The sequence below is a fragment of the Euleptes europaea genome, chromosome 10 (genome assembly GCF_029931775.1).
Source record: "Euleptes europaea isolate rEulEur1 chromosome 10, rEulEur1.hap1, whole genome shotgun sequence".
Lineage (NCBI taxonomy): Eukaryota > Metazoa > Chordata > Lepidosauria > Squamata > Sphaerodactylidae > Euleptes > Euleptes europaea.
This window is the reverse complement of record NC_079321.1, coordinates 45,428,331-45,448,214: the sequence shown is the minus strand read 5'-3', so window position 1 is coordinate 45,448,214 and position 19,884 is coordinate 45,428,331. Positions and strand designations below refer to the sequence as shown.

General features: G+C 41.6%; 1 protein-coding gene across 1 annotated transcript in view; it reads right to left on the bottom strand.

Moving 5' to 3' along the window:
• LOC130483412 (collagen alpha-1(XIX) chain-like) overlaps positions 1–19,658 on the bottom strand; it is a 69,471-nt gene extending 49,813 nt beyond the window's left edge. The window contains exon 1 of the mRNA XM_056856174.1: positions 19,562–19,658. The gene's annotated coding sequence lies outside the window, so the exon portion shown is untranslated. The remainder of the gene's footprint in view (positions 1–19,561) is intronic.
• Between the last annotated feature and the right edge of the window lie 226 nt (positions 19,659–19,884).

Below are 19,884 nucleotides of genomic sequence, written 5' to 3'. Positions count from 1 at the left end.
TCAAAGTATTATAATATATATTGCATTTTAATAGTCATGAATTTAGAACTTAGGAAGAAGTAATTATTCATACTGGAAATGAAGCTTTATTCAAAAAAAAAATCCCTAGTCTAAAATTTATTCACTCTCTAACTGAAGGTTCAGTTTTAAAACTTCTTTATCAGTGTTTAAAACTGCTTTACAGAACTGAAGGTTTGGGCCTAATTATGCTTGCTTGAAATTAATGGAAATCCAATAAGCATGCTTTGGACCACCGTACTAATTATATGATTCTATATAGCACTGCAGCTATCTCGAGGATAGCTCAATCAATTTCTACAAACAGTGGAAGTAACCTGCATCCATCTTTGCCCCGTTGAATGTAGATGCAGTGAAAAGGGACTTTGTGACACCAGAGATGCTGACAACTGTTAAACAAATGTGATTGAATTCAAACTTACTATGATCACACAGCCTACAGATTGAACCATCCCAATGTTTTTGTTTGAAGTTTGAATTAAAACCGATGTTGAGCATCTTTGCACCTGCACATTAGTTGATTCTACATGCTTCCGTGCATACATTACTTTCCATGCTTTTTATATCAGCTTTTTGTCATGATGAAGGATGAGAGCCATGTGGTCACCTAGGGAATAATAGGTTTTCCCAGAAAAATCATTACAACTCCTATGTACTGATTCAATGTATTAATTTACTCTACCTTTCCGCCTTCATCAGGGCCACCAAAGCAGTTAACAGATTTAAAACATACATTGAAAAAAGTCTTTTGAGGTTCATTCCTGAGAGGAATGCCTGCACCAGTCTTTGGAGGCAACGCAGCTGCGCTGCCTCCAAAGAGGTTTCGGCCCCACCGAAACCTCCTCCCGGTGTTAAAAATCCATGCAACCCTCATAGGGTTGCACAGGAGATACGCCACCTAAAAGGTCCTGTATCTCGGCAAAAATAAAAAGAGGCATACCCGGCCCGAAAGGGCTTTGGAAGCCGCCTAAAGGCGGCTCCTCCCCCAGCCCAGTGCTGGAACTCCCCGGGAACGCCTCCCAAGACACCGTCGCAGCCTTTGATGGCGTTCGGACGCCATCGGAAGGCCCTGTTGGCGTCCTGGGGTGGCGCTGCCGTGGCAGCCCCCCACAACCGGCATCCGGGCCTTCCCGCCAGTGTTCGGGCCACTAACACCGGCGTTAGTAGCCCGGACGCCAGCGTGGGGGGCCCGGACACTGGTGCGGTGCCTTCCTGGCTTCCTAAGGGCTTTCACCCTTAGATCTCAGGAATGCACTGTAAAACTATTAAAACACATCACTGACAATTAAAACCAAACTAAAATACATACAAAAACTAAAAACAACAATTCAAACATAGAGCAGGAACAAGGCATTCTTAAGTGCAACTGCACACTCGAAAGATATGCAGAAATAATGGTTGGGTTAACGCACAGAGGTATGCTTCCACATGATCATGTCAAGATGTACATTGTCTCATGACCTCTGAACTCACTTTTCTGTTTTCTCATCCTCCATTTCATTCAGGACTGTATCCATAGAATCTTTCCCTTCTACCCCCTCAGACCAGTTCAGGTCCCTTCCCTGAATTTTCACAGGTGGATGGTTTTCTAGCCTCACAGAATTGGCATGAATTTTCCTGGCTCAAGAACAAATTGCAGGTATATAATATATATTTTCTGAATATACTGGCAGGTACTTGAGATATACATACCTGTCATGAGAAAGTTTATTGGTGTTTGCCCTCTTTAACACATGGAAATTATTTAATACATTGTTTTACATCAATTAGATTAATAATTTCATTTGTTGCAGGGTTTGTGATGCTCTTCTTCAATATACACTTTCTATTCTATTTCAAATTTCTACTCTAACTACAACTCTGATCTCACTTTTCACACATTTCTGTTTTATTGAAATAAAGTTTAAAAATATATGCCTCTTCTAAAGGTAGCAAACTAATTTTAGTAAGCCTATAAAAGCTATCGCTAACTGCTTTTCAAAGTAGTTGTCTTATTCAAAGAGTGCTGTGTCATATTCATCATGCTGAACGATGTGTACAACATGAGAGCAAGTGTTATGGAATGATGGATAGAAATGGGGAATTATTATAGCTAAGTAAGTTGAATAATAATTTGGCTGCAATTGAAATGAAGAATTCCCACAGGCTCTAAGCTTATAAGCATATGCTGCTTTAAAAGGAAATACTGTCACCCCTTCTTTTAAAAAAATCCAAAAGTTGCCCCACCTTTTAAGACAAAGAAATACCTGAATAGTTGCATTTTAATAAAATTTATAACTATTAAATTCTAGATGCTACACTACTCTGTGTTTATAAAGCCAGTGAAACCTCAAATGGGCTTTTCAGATGTTTTACTGCACTCAATCCTGCACAGTGATATACTAGAAATAAGAACAGTTATGAGCTTCACTAGTTTAGCCTTCAGAATCAGTAACAAAGCTGAGCTTCAGATTTTAAGCCTCACTAACATGATAAGCTTAAGCTCACCAGCCTTCAGGACTTGGAGAGGTTCAATATGCTTCCACAATAGCTCTGATAGATTTAGTTTTACAGAAACAATTTCAAATTTAAATAACAAAATATGGGCTCCCTCCCACCCTCTGTCCCAAGGAAATACATTTAGGGGAATCAGATACCATGCATGCCACAATGGTCGTTTATGCATGAGAGTTTTGCCTGGGGTTCCCTGTTCGCTCAACCCACACTTTTGTGATGCAAATCCAAAAATTGCTATGCACCAGCGAAGTCACCTAACTCAATTCCAGAGTATCTGAGTCCTAGCCCATTGAAAACACTGCTTTGTAATTGGCTGTAGTGCTTACTGTGAGAAAAACACCCAGTTCCCCTCTCCCCCTGGCAGAAACCCAGGTGCCATTTTAAAAAAACATTTTAAAAAGCTGAGCTCTTTAAAAGGAACTGGGTGGGGGTGAGGGAAAACCCAAGTGTTATTTCGAAATCCTTTCCTATGTGAGACAAACAGGCTGGGAGAAAAAAAAAACCAGGAAGCATTTGTGTCCCCTTGAAATGCTGCTTTGTAATTGGCTGTAGTGCTTACTGTGCAAAAATGTCACCCCCTCCCCCAGCTCCCCTGTCTCTCACTTTGCCTTATGCATGGAGATGAGGACGATTTCACCCAGGCTGATCTCAGAGGAGATTGAAGAATCGGGATTTCACAGGAATGGGGTGACCCAGAATTTGTGAGGGCTGGCTGCGAGGTCATCTCTATTTGATGGAAAGCTCATGTATAACTCCAAGGAACAACTGATACAGTCCAGGGGCAAACTTGAGTGAAAGTACCCATGCAAAAAGGACCTATATTTCAAAGGGTAGTTGTAGTGGAATAAATGTTTCCCGTGTTATCCAGAAAACTACTTTGAATGCCTTGTCACCCAGGTCTAATCTTGAAAGAAGCATGATAGGATAGTGGAACCACACAGAGACTTTTTTTATCTACAGAGCTTGCCAAGAATATACTACCAGGGAGAGCAATATATACCTCCTATCCCCACATCTGAATGCAGAATAGTTTGAAGACATTATTCAGGTATGAGATATGCAAGACTACTAGGATGGCTTTTGCTCCACAGCAAATATTTCTGGAACTAAGGGATGAGTTATGAAATTAATACCCTAACCCAAAATCTCATTACATGAATGTAAATTATATGTTTAGGTCTCCCCCAAATGCCCCTAAACCCCTTTCATGCACCCATTGGTGCTGGGAGGGTTGTGGGATCCTTCAAGCATCCTAGGATTAACTGGGAGTTATCTCCACTCTGCAAAAAAAAAAAAAAAAAAAGGCATGACAAATAACAGGATCCAATTTGTATGGAAATATGTCAGGGTGCACCGAGAAAAATGGAGGGTGGTTGCACATAACAGGAACTGCAGTTAATCCCCTCTCCCACCCTGGTTTAATTATGTACTGGAGGTATTTGCCCATCTTCTAGAAGGTGCACATCACAGGAAAGAGTAGAGAGTGTGGCTGGATTTTTAGCTGATGAGTACCGTAATAACACCAATTATATCTATTTAAAAATGGATTACAGATCTGGACAATGGGGGGTGTATGTTAGAACTGTACCAGTAATCAAGACATGTAACATGGCACTACTATTCACAGTAGTTTAAGCAACAGATCACATGATGAAAGCAGCTGAACACATGAATATGTAGATAACACAATCGGTTGTGCCTTGAAGTAAGCTCTAACAGCAGCTCCCTATACTTGTTGTGGAGCGCTTTTGAAACTCCTGAATTTCTAAAGTGAGTCATCAAGTGTGATAGAGAGCTACTTTTTGGGGGAGGGGATGAGCCAACACTGAAACCTTGTAGCATACAGAACTACCTGGCCACAGATTGGACAGATTCATGGAGGATAGGTCTATCAGAGGCTACTAGCCATGGTGAGTAAAGGGAATCTGGTGACTAAAGGGAACCTCCAAGTTCAGAGGCAGTAAACCTCTGAATAAGAGCTTGTGTTTACTATTAGACTTGTAGTTCTGCTTATTTATACCAGGATAGGCATGTCCTCTTTCCTCCCAGTCTCTGTCATGTATCTTCTGCTCATCTTCTGGAGCAGAAGTCCTCCAGTTACACCTCTTCTTCCTTGTTACTTAAGCCACGCACACAAGAATCCTCCTTAGCTGGTTACCAGTTAGCTCCCTTGGTTGCCTAGGTTACCATTGTCATACCTGTTGTCCGCTTCTCTACATTTCATATTAGTTCTCTTTTTAAGCCTATCTAAAAATTAGAGGGGGGAGAGGTCATAATATGAACACTCACAAGTCTAGAATATTCCCAACAAAGCTTCCTGAGACCCAAACAGCCTTTACAATCTGACCATTCAAATAAAATATACAGAGAAAGAAGCAAGATTGATTGAAGCAAAGGAAGAAAAGTGGGGGAAACCAGGTAAACAATATACACAGGTTGATCAAATGCAAATACGATGGGATAAATAAGGGAGTTCCGACTTCACTGAAAGAATAGCTAGCCTGTCATCAATCAATCATCAATTACAATGGTATTTTTGTTTCTTCGTGAAGAATGCACTCTGGCAAATAGGCTTCAAGTTGAAGACATACATAAAACATATAGAGACAGATCCCTGGCTACTTTGTCTGTTGTCAGATTAATGTCTGTTACTGGTACACCAGGGGATTAAACACTTGTGCTTCTGTGCTTTTTCACCTGTCCATTTTGTTGCCACATGCACTGCCTGACCTCCCGCCCTGGTCATGGCAACCACACCAGAGACTCACTGTACTGTCTAAGCGTTAAAGCCTGCTGCTCTGGGCTAGCACTCCGCTGCATTATTGGCTGTCCACGACAAGAGACCGGGTCACCCCTGCAGAACAAGCCAAAGGGAAGCCATGATCCTGATTGTCTCCTGATCCAAAGGGAAGCCATAACACCAAAGCGAGAGCATCACGTCGCTCTCTCCTGCAGTCCCCCCCAGTATCCTGTGAGAAAAACATCCGCCGCAATCTGCATTAACAACTAAGAAGAACTCCTCTGCTGCATCCCTGGAGTGTAGAGATTCACACCTTCCTGAGGTATTATCGAACATGAGAAGATCGAGTCGAGTCATCCCGGAGATATGCAAATCATTGGTGCCAGCTTAGTTTACAAATTGTCAGTCTGTCCGATCCCTGCAGCTGAAGTCTTTGATCCCTATTGTTTTAGATAGGAGCCATATGGGGAATCTCAACCCCCCCACACACCCCAGAGAAGGGTATATTTTTTCCTCCCTGACAAAGCAAGTAGTTCTTCTCCTTCTTCTGCCCTACCTAACTCTCCTTTCTACCGTGTGTGTTGAGTTTTGCGGAGCTCCACACCTCCCTCCCTCCCGGTGACTTGGCTGGCTCAAGGCTCTGATACATCCCTCTCCCATCCCCCACTATATTTCATTTTGTACCTATATGCCACAGATTTTGAATATCTCCACTTCTAGATCGGTTACGTATTACCCAATCAACAACATCCTCTCCCTTGAGAAACGTCTCTAATCCTACCTCCTTTTTATTCTTAGTTTCTTGTATGTATGTATTTGCAACAATGAATAAATGAATATATATATAAACACTTTTAATATGGAATTCCTTGGACTGTCGTTATTCTGAGATTCACTGAAAACAACCCTGGTATACATTGGGCCATTTCACTATATAAATTAGTGCCGCTGCTCATGCTAATTTCCCCAATCAAGGAGCAGTTTTGGTAACAATTTGCTTCTCCTCCTCTTCCTCCTCCCAGCTGGGAAATAGCTCCCCCAGAGTTGGTTGCCAGAGATGGGAGGAAGATGCATCACTTCCATTTTAAGTACCTGATAATTTGAGCTTTGTTTCCCATAAGAAGGTACCTGTACAGCAGTAGCTACTGGTCAGATGAATGAGGAAGGGCAAGACTAACATATCAGCATTCAATTTGCTGGTATGCTAATATCAATACAGAGGTTTGTGTGTTTGTTAAGTCTGCGTGGGGAGGACACACAAGGTCGAGACGGAGTTCCAACAACAACGCTTTATTGTAGAAGAGAACAGAACTGGAGAACTCAGTGCAAACGGCCCTGCTTATATGCTCCCTTGGCCGGCCCACGCCACTCCCCCCCAGATCTGTGATAGGGGGGAAACAATCCCGGGTTACCAATGGCGTGTGTTGGCTTAGGGCCAATAGCGCGAGCCAGTTTGGACCAATGGCGCATGCAGGACTTAGGATCCTTCGTCCAGGACTCAAGCTCCTAAGTTTCCCCCTGCTTGTCGCCTAACTATATACATACATTACAGTGTTCATAGCTCAGCAACATCTCTTTTTATATGACACAGGTCTTTAGCATCCGTCTGGTCTGTGCAAAAGATGCTGCAGGACTACAGACTGGATGTAAACAGAGCTGAGATAATGGTAGTAGCTCTCATTCTTCAGTGTAAAAAGTCTGAGTTGCAGCAGGTGACTGAGTCAACCTCTGTTTTCTTGGTTCAAACCAAGCCTTCCTTTTTCTCTCTCAAGAATCACTGTGCCTGAAATGCCCCCTTTCCCACTGTTATATAATGCTGAAGATACTTTTCCATTTACTGCATTGATTTACTCTGGACCAGCTAATTTTTTAAGCAGGTATGTTGGTAAATTTAGCCATAACAGTTTAAAAACAACAACAAAGACTTATATATTTAAAAAGTAAAGTATGCCTTTGAGTCACAACCAACTCACGAGGACCCCACGCAGTTCCACCTCATTAAGTTTTCAAGGCAAGAGATGAGCTGAAGTGGTTTGCAGTTGCCTTCCTCTGCATAGCAGCCCCAGGCTTCCTTGGTGGTCTCCCATCCAAGCACTGTCCCTGTTTAGTTTTTGAGCTCTGATGAGATCAGGTTTGTCTGGGCTATTAGGGCTGCAGAAAATGTATTTACATGCATGCACACTGCAGTGTATCCTCTCCGCCTTTCAGTGACTTAATTTTCAGAGATTCTTGAGAGGTCTGAAACTAGAAGAATGGTAACACTACTCCACATGTGTTGACATTACCAAAATCCAGAAAATCCATTCTTCCTATGAAGACAACGTGGGGACAGTGCTTTATTTAGGACAAATCTAAGGAAAAAAGAGAGTGACCCTCATAAATTTGGGCCGTGTGATCTTTTCCATTTGTGAAATAAAACAAACTCCACAGCATTGACCCTGAAGTATATTAAGCTCTAGTAAGATTCCAGCAGTTCAGACTTGAAGTGTCAGGTCACATGGCTGAGTGCTCTAGATTCTTAACGGAAGCAGCGATACCTCAGTGTGCTGAATCTGTGAAAGATCCAGACGGCTGTACAGAGCAGCACTCTATGGTCATGGATTTGCAGACAGGAAAGCAGAAATCTCTTGCCCAGTTACATTGTGCCTTCTAGATTTCTCACTTGGGAATACTGTATTGGCCATTATGCATGGGAGGTTTTGCCTTGGATTTGCCACTCTCTAAATGCACATTTTCCCCATACGAATTCTCAAAATTTTGTATCAGAGCTTATTTTTAAGTTTTGAGAATTTGGATGGGGAAAATGTGCATCTAGAGAGCGGCAAATCCAAGGCAAAATCTCCCCTGCATAATGGCCCAGCATATTATTAGGTAAAGGTAGTCAGTCCTCTGTGCAAGCACCGGGTCATTCCTGACCCATGGGGTGACGTCACATCCTGACGTTTACTACTATATATATTATTGAAAATGTGTAAGAAAGAAAACTTCATTAGAATTTTTTTTTAACTGTGTCAGTTGTGATTAAAAGCTGATTTGGGTATATTATGAAATAAGGATACCTGCCCACATTCTGCCAACACTTAGATTTTATGGATATTGTTCTTCTGTTCTTCCATCTCTGCAGAGGAGAGACTTTCATTCATGCTTCAACTATGTTCACTCTCTCCAGACTGCAAAAAGATTTTGTGATGTAACACACATTCGCCTGAGAATGGTAATCTGAAAGTGCCTAATTGACTTTATGCTTACATTTTGAGCCATTTTGGAACCCAGGCATCGTTGGAAAAAGGAGAGCATGATCCATTTTTGTTTATATAAAATGAAGTAAACTTGTTCCTTAAGAGGTATTCATAAATTTTATTTCCCTCAACCGTGAAATATACTTCATGGCAGAATGATAAGACTTGCAAAGAGCTAACCAGAGTGAAGCATTAGGGCAGAAAGAAGCTTTGCTAATTGACCAAGCATTAATGAATATCAGGTTGTTTAGGACACACTAAGTGGTTGAATGACTCTGCTATAAAAGTGCTAACTTTCACACCCCTGTAGAAGACTAACAGCCCATTCCTGAGCTGGCGGCGTGCAGGGATGGCAGGGAAGAGGTGCAGCCACGCCTCCTCCTAAGCCGTTTCATGCACGCCGCAAAAACGAAAAAAGCCTTGAAAAGGCTTTTTTTGGTTTTCAATGGGGCTAAAAGCAGACGCAGCACCGCTGTTCCCGACGCCGGTGTAATAGGCCAAAAGGGGATAGGAAGCTGCCTACCTGGCGGCTCCTCCCCCCAGTCCGCCCCGGGAACGCCCCCTGCGCCTGTGTGGCCATTCTACGCCATGGCCTGTGCCACGGAGAGCCCACGGCAGCGGAGGGGCAAGGCACAGCTCGGCGGAGCTTGGGCGCCAGCAGAACTGCCCTCGCCGGCAGCGTAAGTGCGTCTTAATCCGTGTTTAGATGCACTTACACTGGCGGCGAGGTCACGCTGCCTCCTAAGGGGATTCGGCCCCCTTCCTCAGGAATGCGCTGTAAAAGACACATGAACCTGGAGATTCCTGATCATATCCCTAGATGTAATTTTTGCTGCAAAAAGCAGATGTGGAAGTAGATGCTGATGAAACTTAGGAATATGAAATAGGGCTACGAGAAAAACACAAGTTGAAGGGCGGCTTTAGTGAGGAGTTCAGACATGGGTCTGGCATGCAATCAGGTTATTAAAAGAAACTGTTAAAGTTTAGGGAGGACCTTGTGGGGAAGGTGTAGGGGTCATACCACCAGAAATGAAAAGGGGTGAATGTATATGGGGCAAACAAAAAGAGAGATGGAGACCCGTTACATACCTAGAGGCTTTACAGTAAGCAGTCAGGGAAAAGCAGGGCTGGATTGTAGGAGAGTGAGAAATAGGGAAGCAGGGCAGGTGGGGAAGGGTAATGAAGTTGAATAATGGGGAGAGATATTGTCGAAGGCTTTCACGGTCAGAGTTCATCCGTTCTTGTAGGTTATCCGGAGAGACACTGTCCTCCAGTGTTACTCCTCTGAAGATGTCTGTCACAGCTGCTGGTGAAACGTCAGGAAAGAAAATACCAAGACCATGGTCACACAGCCCGGATAACCTACAAGAACGAATGGGGAGAGACTTTGGAAAGTAGATGGAGATACATTCTAATATTTCTAAATTGCTTTGAACTCTGGAAGGAATTGGGGGGGGGGGAAGGTGTTCGCCAGCACACACTATACAACCTGTCACCCTTCCTTTTGGTGTCTCAGGGCACAGGAGTGGGGGAAGAGAGCAGGTGCAGTTTTATGGGAAGTGAGCAGCAAATACTGACAAGAAACTGTCCAATATCAGGATGTTGCATCAGCAGTGCCATGGCAACCACATCCACCACTGAGGCCTTCAGGACTGAGCCGGCGTTGTGTAGTGGTTAAAAGCAATGGTTTGGAGCGGTGGACTCTGATCTGGAGAACCGGGTTTGATCCCCCACTCCTCAAAATGAGCAGCGAAGGCTAATCTGGTGAACTGGATTTGTTTCCCTACTCCTACACAAGAAGCCAGCTGTGTGACCTTGGGCTAGTCTCACTCTGTCAGCCTCACCTACCTCAGAGGGTGTATGTTATGGAGAGGGGAAGGAAAAGAGATTGTAAGCTGGTTTGATTCTTCCATAAGTGGTAGAGAAAGTCGGCATATAAAAACCAGCTCTTCTTCTTCTTTCTTCTTGCACAATCCTATGCATGCAGGCATGTAGCCAAAACATTTATGGTGGGTGCCATCAGTATACAGGGGGAGGGGGTACTAGGATTGCCAGATCCCCATCATCCTGAACCCTCATTGGATACAGCATGATGTCATGGGTGGGGGTCCAGCAATATAATGGGTTGGGGCCTGGCAATGTCACATTGAATAGTTGTGTTAATAGTGTACTTCCACATACCATTAGGTAGGTACCACATGATATCTGTGTGTGATAGCTGTTTCCTATAGTTGTGTAGTTGTTTTCTGTTGCCCCAGAAGGTCGGACCAGAACCAACAGGTTGAAATTAAATCAAAAGAGTTTCCGGCTAAACATTAGGAAGAACTTTCTGACAGTGAGAGCGATTCCTCCGTGGAACAGACTTCCTCAGGAGGTGATGGGCTCTCCTTCTTTGGAGGTTTTTAAGCAGAGGCTAGATGGCCATCTGTAAGTAGTACAGATTCTGTGAACTTAAGCACATCATGAGAGGGAGGGCAGGAAGGAATGCATAAGTTTTTGGCTTTTGTGGCCTTCTCTTACATGCCCAGGGAAATGCCGATTTCCTCTTTGGGGCCATGAAGTGATTTTCTGCCAGGCCAGATTTGCCAGGGATTTTGGAGGGTTTTTTTTTGTTTTTGTTTTTTTGGCCATCTTCTGGGCATGGAGTAGGGGTTACTGGGGGTGTGGGGGAAGGTAGTTGTGAATTTCTTGCATTGTGCAGGGGGTTGGACTAGATGACCCTGGTGGTCTATGATTCTATGATTTTACATACATGCAGAGTGTTTGCACTCTTGGCAGTCAGAAAATCAATTCTTCTTTGTAAAGATTTATTTAGATCCTCTCAAAAACCTTACTTTTCTATAGTGAGAGGTGGTTATTATGTTCCCTCAGTCCTTTGTTAAAGTTGTTGTTTTTTTTGGGGTTTTTTTGGGTGAAAGGAGTTCAAATCTGCCAGAGAATTATTTCTCTTCGGTCTTTTAGCACTAAAGTTTTTTTGGGGTGAGAGTGTGAGGATTGGAGCCTGACAATAGCCATTCATTGATGAGTAAAAGGCATTCTGCACAGGCTCAGAGGCATGCAGTCCTTTACACAGACATGTTTCAGCATGTGGCTCAGTGGTAGAACATCTGCTTGGCATGCAGAAGGTCCCAGGTTCAATCCCCGGCATCTCCAGTTAAAAGGACCAGGCAGTAGGTGATGTGAAAGACTAAGTAGACAATACTGACCTTGATGGACCAAAAGTTTGATTCAGTATAAGGCAGCTTCATGTGTTCATTTCCCTGGCTGGTAATTCCACCACTGCTCCTTTAAGCCCTGAAAGGGAAAAGGTGCTGTGGACCGGTGCTGTGTCTGTCCTCCTTGGGGGACATAAAGCTGCTGGAGGGCATTTCCAATAGAACAGGGGTGGGGAACCTTTTTTTCCACCAAGGGCCATTTGGATATTTATAACATCATTCGCAGGCCATACAAAATTATCAACTTAAAAATTAGCCGACCAAGACATTTCTTAATGGCCCAGGTGGGAAAGGGTTAACACAGTTTCTTGGGCAGTCCTAGCAGCTCCATAGCTAACGACTCTTCTGCAAGGGGGGGGAAGGTTCCTTTTCTCGGCAAAACAAACTCACATCTACCTTGAATAGAGCCTATTCCTGTCTGCGGGAGGGGGGCGGATCACCAGTCTTAAATTCTTCTGAGCTAGAGATCTGCCAGACCAAATGATTTTGCAGGCCTTAAAAGGCCCCCAGGCCTGACGTTCCCCACCCCTGCAATAGAAGAAATGGCATGCAGGGGAATGAGACGCTCCCTGCTTCCAATGCCATGATCCTGGTCTATATTAGCCTCTCCCCACAGCTGCTTTTTTGCAACTAAAATACACATCTGGGGATATCACAGTGTCATGCATGCTTTGGCACTTCAATTTCTTATATTCTCTCAACCTGCTTTTAAACACCACCACGAAAACATAAACTTTTGTTACTTTTAATTCATACATATCCCACAGAAGCTTCATAAAGACCTTAAAACCACCTCTTCCTAAATTCACACAGTCTACTATCAATCAGAGTCAGAGATAGGTGGGTAGTAAATACAAACAGTTGTATTCTTGCATCCAATTCAAAATGGATCAATTGGAAGACATCTCCCGATGGTGGACAACCCAAATCAATCTGAATTTACTGATATTGACAAGACTTCTAGGCCATGTCACACTCTCAAGAACCTCAAAAGGATTATGATGCCTAGGAAGAGCCCTACAGCTTGCGCCAACTGTTTCCCCTCTGTCCCCTCATGTACCAAGGTACCAAATGGTGAGCACAGCTCCTGGAAACCACCACTGGAAGCCCCCAAGACCTGAATGCCACTGCCCATGCTCTCAGCAACATCAAGCGTCTAAGGCTCTACTGCAATCATAGTTTTAGGAGCTCCCGCTCTTGTTCATCACCTTTATACATTAGGAACCAGGGCAACAGTAAAGGCTCCCAGGAACCTCAGGAACTGCCTATGATGTCAGTAGAGTTCTAATGACAATAGAGGCAAGAAGGGCAATGGCACACCCTTTCCCCTCCTCTGCAGCCCATTGATCTGTGAAGGCTCCCCACCCCCCACATAGGTTCAAGGACCATAAGAGCAAACTTTTCTGGGGTCAGAAATTACTGCTGGGGGGAGGAGAACGCTGACAAGGGGCAAAAACACATGGTCGCTTTATCCTCCTTTATTCCGTTTCAGCCAGGATTCAGCCAGGATCGAACGCACGGGTGTTCGATCCTGGCTAAATCCTGGCTGAAACAGGGAATAAAGGAGGATAAAGTGACCGTGCATTTTCACCCAAGGTCTATGACAATCAGCACCTTCTGCTGATGGATTGCTGGATCCAATCCATTGATTTGTTCCAGTGACATTAATATACAACAATATCCCTTTGGCTATGCAGTGATGGCAAAGCTGACAAATCAAGTAAATAAAACATCCAGTGAAGATTTTCACCAAAAATGGGGACTGCATTTTGTATTTTTTTTGTAAAGATTGGATAAATAGAAACTGATATGTTATAACATTGTATTGGATTCAGCATTATTGAAGTCAGTTACTACATGAAAATTTCATATGCATTATATTTGAGATAGTGTTTAATTTTGGCTATAATTGTTTTGTAAGAGCAAAGTATATTTAGAGATTATTTGCTTAGATAAATATTGGTAAGGTTCTTTACAATCCTTTTGAATATATACAAGTGGATAGTAGTCATCAAATGGACATATAGGCCATAGTAGTAAGGTAAAAATAAAGCATACATATTATGATTTGACTGTTAGTTTAGGGGCAGTTGGTAATAATATTATATTTAGAATAATTAAAGAAATTAAATGTTATGTTCACCAAATCAGAGACTATTTTGGTATATTGTAGTGATAAGATTGTTTTGGTGCCAGGTATTATGTATTGTTTAGTATTGTTGTGTATTGTATGTTTTGTTTGTATTTTATTGAATTGGAAAATTTATATTTAAATTTAAAAAATATCCCTTTGGCATTATTCCTATAAGACGCTCACGAAGAAATCAGAATTAAAGCATCAGCTGTGAAGGGAGACCTTTGTATTTTTCTATTCCAGTGGATTACTTAGTAAGTCCAGCTACTTTTGGTTGGATCCTCCCAGCTTTTCTGCTGGTGCTTGCCCATCCCCCTCATCATTGCATCCCTTGTGGCTTTTTGTCTCACAGTCCCTGGCATACCTTTTTTCAAGGGTTCAAAGGGGACTCTTCCTTCTTCCCTCCGCAGAAAATCTGATAGAATCCAACAGGCTATCTCTACCCAATCCTCAAAGCCACTGCAGGGATCAGTGTACATTGGTTACTTCTTTATTCTAATGTTTGCCATCCTGAAATGAGATGAATCTTGCTGAGCAGCAAGCAAAATGTGTTATGTAACTGGAAGCAACTAATTCTTGCCTTGACTTTTAATGGGGGGCAGTGTTGTGAGGGAGCTTGCCTTTCCTGCCAAATCATTTATGTGACCTAATGTATAGGCTCACAAACAAATTGATTTAAATTCAGCATGTTTATATATAGATACTATTGTGCTGTTAATCTTTTCAGTGCAGGAACTGAAAAGCATAGTGTTGACATCAGAACTATTGAAAATGATTTCTTAAGAGTCACTTGAGGGAAGGCATCTAAGCTACTGTATAACTGTGAAAGATACAAATACATTCCCCTCATATCCTAAGAGGATTTTTTCTGCTGTGCAGAAGTGAGACATTTGAAAAATGGAATTTTTTCATAAATTAAATGAGAAATTATGGTTGAAAACAATATTTTAATTAATGAATTTTAAGAAATAATCCCTAGCTAGCTCCTGTCCATTGGGAAACCATCTTTCAAATCTACAAAATTATCAAATATGTTTTTTAAAAAACAATTTTTTAAATAATTTATCCTCCATTCTCTCTTAATATACGCCCTTTGTGTACCAGAATCTATTAACAACCCCCTGAAGCCAAACACGACATTTTTTTCAACGAATCGCTACACCCATTCAAAAATCAAATGGCAGGAGAGAACAGAACAGTTCGTTCTCATTAAGAGACCAAGACGTGCAACTATTATCACTGAAACGCTCCTCACAACAGAGTAGTTATGCAGACATTATGAACAGAAGCAGCAATAAAAGAGAGTGCATCAACCTAAACAAAAAACAAATGAGCATCAGCCTCAAATACATTGTTGGAAATTTATCAAAGCATTCCACTCCAGCAAAACAAACAAACAAAACAAAAAACAAAAAAAACCACACAAATGAACATTATTCTGTAGTCTTGCTAAATCACTTAAGACTGCTGCAAGCACTGCAAGGAGCAAGATGGGGTAGCATTATCTAAAATTCATCCAAGGAGTAATTACCACTATAGAAGTGTAGACTCAAGAACAATAGGATCACTTCCTGTGGTATTATACCACCTAATCATGGATGCCCCATAAGGCAGATTATTAAAAAATGTGCATTTGTTTAAAAAATAACACAAACAGACTGCTGGACTTGATGGACCTTGGTCTGATCCATGGCTTTTCTTATGTTCTTACATAAAACAACTGGTACCAATAGGCTTCTTGGTTGAAGGAAGGATTTGAACCCAGGTCTTCACAATCCCTCTGTCTACTACACCATACAGTGATTCTTTGTTGTTCTTCACATGGTAGTGACACTGCCTCTCTCCGTTGCTATTCTAATCAGATGGGAGAGGTGGCTGCTCCCTCTTGGCATTAGGTGATGGGGCTGCTGTTTGCCTTGCATTCCTCAGACATCATGCAGGCATGGTGGTTGTAGTAGTATTTGCGTGCAGCTGGGGGAGGCAAACAATAGAGGAAACTACAGTGTGGATTAGGCCTGTGGAGTGAGAATGTTAGTTTAAGCCCTTCCCCTGAGCTGTTCTCCTGATTAAACAGTGGCCCAGAGGAGCTGCCTTTTGGCCACTGGCTTTCAGGATACCTGAAATTTGGCATGGAGAAGAATGGTTTAAGCATAACAGCTGGAAGGGAAAAAGTTCCAGCCTAATAGAAGGTATTGATTGGCTTTTCACTTTAGATTTTACTTTTGCCCATTGCTCCTGCTTGCTGCCTCCGCCTAACTGTATGTATATCTTTTTGAAATCAATGAGAATCAAAATGAAAATGTCATTATAATAATGGAACAAATATAAATTACTCTTTTAAAAATGAAAATTGTGATTTAAACAAAATCAGTGTACTGGTTAAGACAGTGCCATGCATTTTCAGTCATATTCTTTTCTACAACATTCAGATGAACAAATTGCAATCCCACAATGGTATCCTCCAATAAACTAGACACTGGCCACTTCTACACCAGGGTAATTTTTGTCTCTGGTTGCTGATGCAATTCAGCATGAAATTGCTTTGCAGTGGAGATTCCAGACAGCACGATAATCCATTTTCTTACCATTTTTAACCATGGTTTCCCTTTCACACCCTATGTGCATTGAACCCCTCTCCTGAAGTATTCTTACATGAACCTCAGGATTATCTGCCCACCCTGGTTAAATTTTTTTTTTTTGAGGAGCATGACTAACACTGCATAGGAAAAAAAACCTTAAAATAAAAACTGCATATATTTGCAAACACCTCCAACCATCCCCTCCTCCTCTTCCTTCAAATCCATGAGCATGATTAATGCTGGATAGGAATAACACAATACCTTTAAAACCTAAAAAAAAAAACCTCTCACGAATCCTCCCCTCTGTCTAAAACACTGGTTCCCAACCGGGGGTCCGTGGACCCCAAGGGGTCCACAAGAACTAAATTAAGATCTGCGAAACAAAGTTATAAATCCATAATAAATTAATATTTTCAATTAAAAGTTCTCTATCATAAAAATATATATTCAAATATTATTCTAAGTTTAATGTTTAACTAACAGTTATGATTAAAGTTTATTTTCAAATTCTCTGAATTTTTATTTTGAACCTTGGGGTCCCTGCACTGAACAAAAAAGTCCTAGTGGTCCCTGGTCAAAAAAAGGTTGGGAACCACTGGTCTAAAAGGTAGGTGATTCTCTTCTCTTATAATTTATGCAGGGGGCTGGCCCTTTGCAGTCATCAGCAAATGAACAGAATAACTGAAAAGCTGTTTCCCCTTCTGACACAAAAAACCTGCTCGTGCTATTAGCGTCCTTTCTAGAAAAAAAAATGGCTTTTTATAAATTTAAAGTAAAGCAGATTTTTGTGTGTGAAAGGAACAGGCTGTTGATGGTCTTGCATGAATAGAGGACAACATCATGTGGAAACATGAAAAAAAATGCACTAGTCGGGTGGCTGAAACATTGGAAATCCTTGGTGTAAAAGCAGCCACTGTTCAGTTCCTAAGTACTGCAAATCATACTCAGATAGCAGTGGTCACTTGCAGATTTGTTTGCACTTAACGTGGCAATATAAACTCTTTAATATCTTCATTTTAAAATCTACTCTATTAATTCCAATTACTAATGGACCACATCAATAAAAAATAAAGTCTTTTTTTGCAAAAGACAATATGGAAATTGCATATAAACACCCACTGTCCCATGGTGGAGGGCATGTGCATCAATAACCCCCTCAAGAGAAAAGTAACCCAAACTTAATTCCGTCTCCATACATATGTGTATAAAAACGTCACTTCCCCACAGTCTCTTTGGAAAGCACCATATTTACAAATATATAAATAGCTGCAAGCCCCACTGAAAAATAAAATGGCCTCTTACAACAGACATGGCACAGCATGCTTCCTAATCGCTCGTGCTACAGCTGAATGAGTGAAGTGTAAGGGGATATTTGCCAAGCTACTTGACACTTTCTAGTCAGCTTAATCAGATACCCTTTCATTTCCTGTAGTGGGGAGACCGATGTTCTGCTACTCATAGTATACCCAGGGTCTATTTACATATCCTAAGAGAAGAGATGAACATACAAGTCATGTTACATCTGGCTTTACTGCTGTCTAAAACTATATAAGCTGACACCGTGTAGAAAGAGAAGACGACTTAGTGAAAAAAAGATTTATTGAACGCGCAATACCTGGGCAATTGAGATAAAGATGTTCTACTGGCAGACATTTAAATTCCTAGACTTCTTTCTGTATAATCTGGCTGTATTAAGTTACTGTGGCAGCAATTCAACTGGGTGCATAAACACACATTATGTGCACATACTGACATTTTTGGCAAAGTTTCCTAATCAAATATTGCTCCCCCAGCAGACCCCACAAACTCTAGCAAGTTCAAAAAAGAAATTTTGAGCAATATAGACAGTCTGGTGACAGTTTTTGTTTTAAACTGCTGTTATACCCAATCTTCAAACTGCACTTTTGTACCAAGGAGTTTATAGATTCTACTGGGGGGGAGAGGTGACTTTTGAACAGGAAAATCTGCAAAGCATTTGTATATGTATATGAACACCCATCTGGATCGAGGCTAAGGCTATATTCTATTTATTCATCCTTTTATTGGGAGTAAGGAGAAATAAAACAGATGTTTATAAAGTGCAATGCTGGATACTTTTTGAACAAAAAACACAACATTCACAGCTTTTTCCATCTTATGCGTCAGTTCTTACACAATATAACTGAATGGAGTTTGGGGGGGGGAATAAACAAATGACAACGAAACTCAGAAGCAGCATGAGTTACACTGGTTAGCCATCCTCAAATGAGCAAGAGACAAGTACTGTTGGTGAAACCTTCACAGCCATCCATATGGAAACATCCTACAGAACATATCTGAAATAATAACCTGCCACATGTGAAGGTCTCTACTTTTGACAGGCAACCGTAATCTTTGCATGCAAGTCATCCCATACAGAGATAGATTTAAAAATGGAATCCAATTTTATCATATTCTACATAGTTAACATTCTAAGTCATTTCATTTCCACCACCATTTGGGTTTCATTTCATTAATTAGTATGGGAATAAGAGCTGAACAAGCCCATTATCACTAGCCAAAGTTCCTAACAAAAGCTTATTTGGCTGAAGCCTGAAAGTAAAATATGCAGAAGAGGTAAGTAGGCATTGTAAGAAAGTAGAAACTCAAAGTTTTAACATGGAAGGGAGGGAGGGAGGAAGGGAGGGAGAGAACCCAATATGAAAAGATCATTTAGGGACTCCTAATGGGGTATACGGAAGGGGAGGCAGCACGGTATAGCCCAATCCCGTCAGCATGGTATAGCCCAATCTTGGAAGCTAAAGAGGGTCAGCCCTGGTTAGTACTTAGCATTGGGAGACCACCAAGGAATACCGGGCTTGCTATGCAGAGGAAGGCACTGGTGAACCACTTCTGTTAGGGCACTTTCACACAGCCCAAATGATGCACTTTCAATGCACTTTGAAGGTGGATTTTACCGTGTGAACTGGCAAGATCCAATTGCAAACTATCATTAAGGTGCACTGAAAGTGGATTGAAAGTGCATTATTTGGGCTGTGTGAAAGTGCCCTTAGTCTCTTGCCTTGAAAACCCATAAGGCGTCTCCAGAAGTCAGCTGCGACTTGACAGCACTTTACACACACACAATGGGGTACACAAGGAGAATGTACTGTATTACTTACTGAAAGTCTCTGATAAGAGGCACACTCCCCAACTTAAAACAGGGTTTTCCAACTCCACATGAAATTGGCCTCAAAGAAAAGCTTTCAGCTAAATCAAAACCTGCAAAATATGATACAGTGATATCATTTATTGATCATTAAATGCAATTTTAAAATGTTGGAGAAAATTATTTATTTGTTCCCCCAGTTTGTTGGATTTTTCTAGACTAGCAACTGATAACCTGTTGCAAATCCTACGATTTTAGTCACAAAAATGTGCAAATCTCATTTTCTCTATGGAAGGCATTAGTGTGAAATTCCTCTAGCACTTTATTTTGTGACTT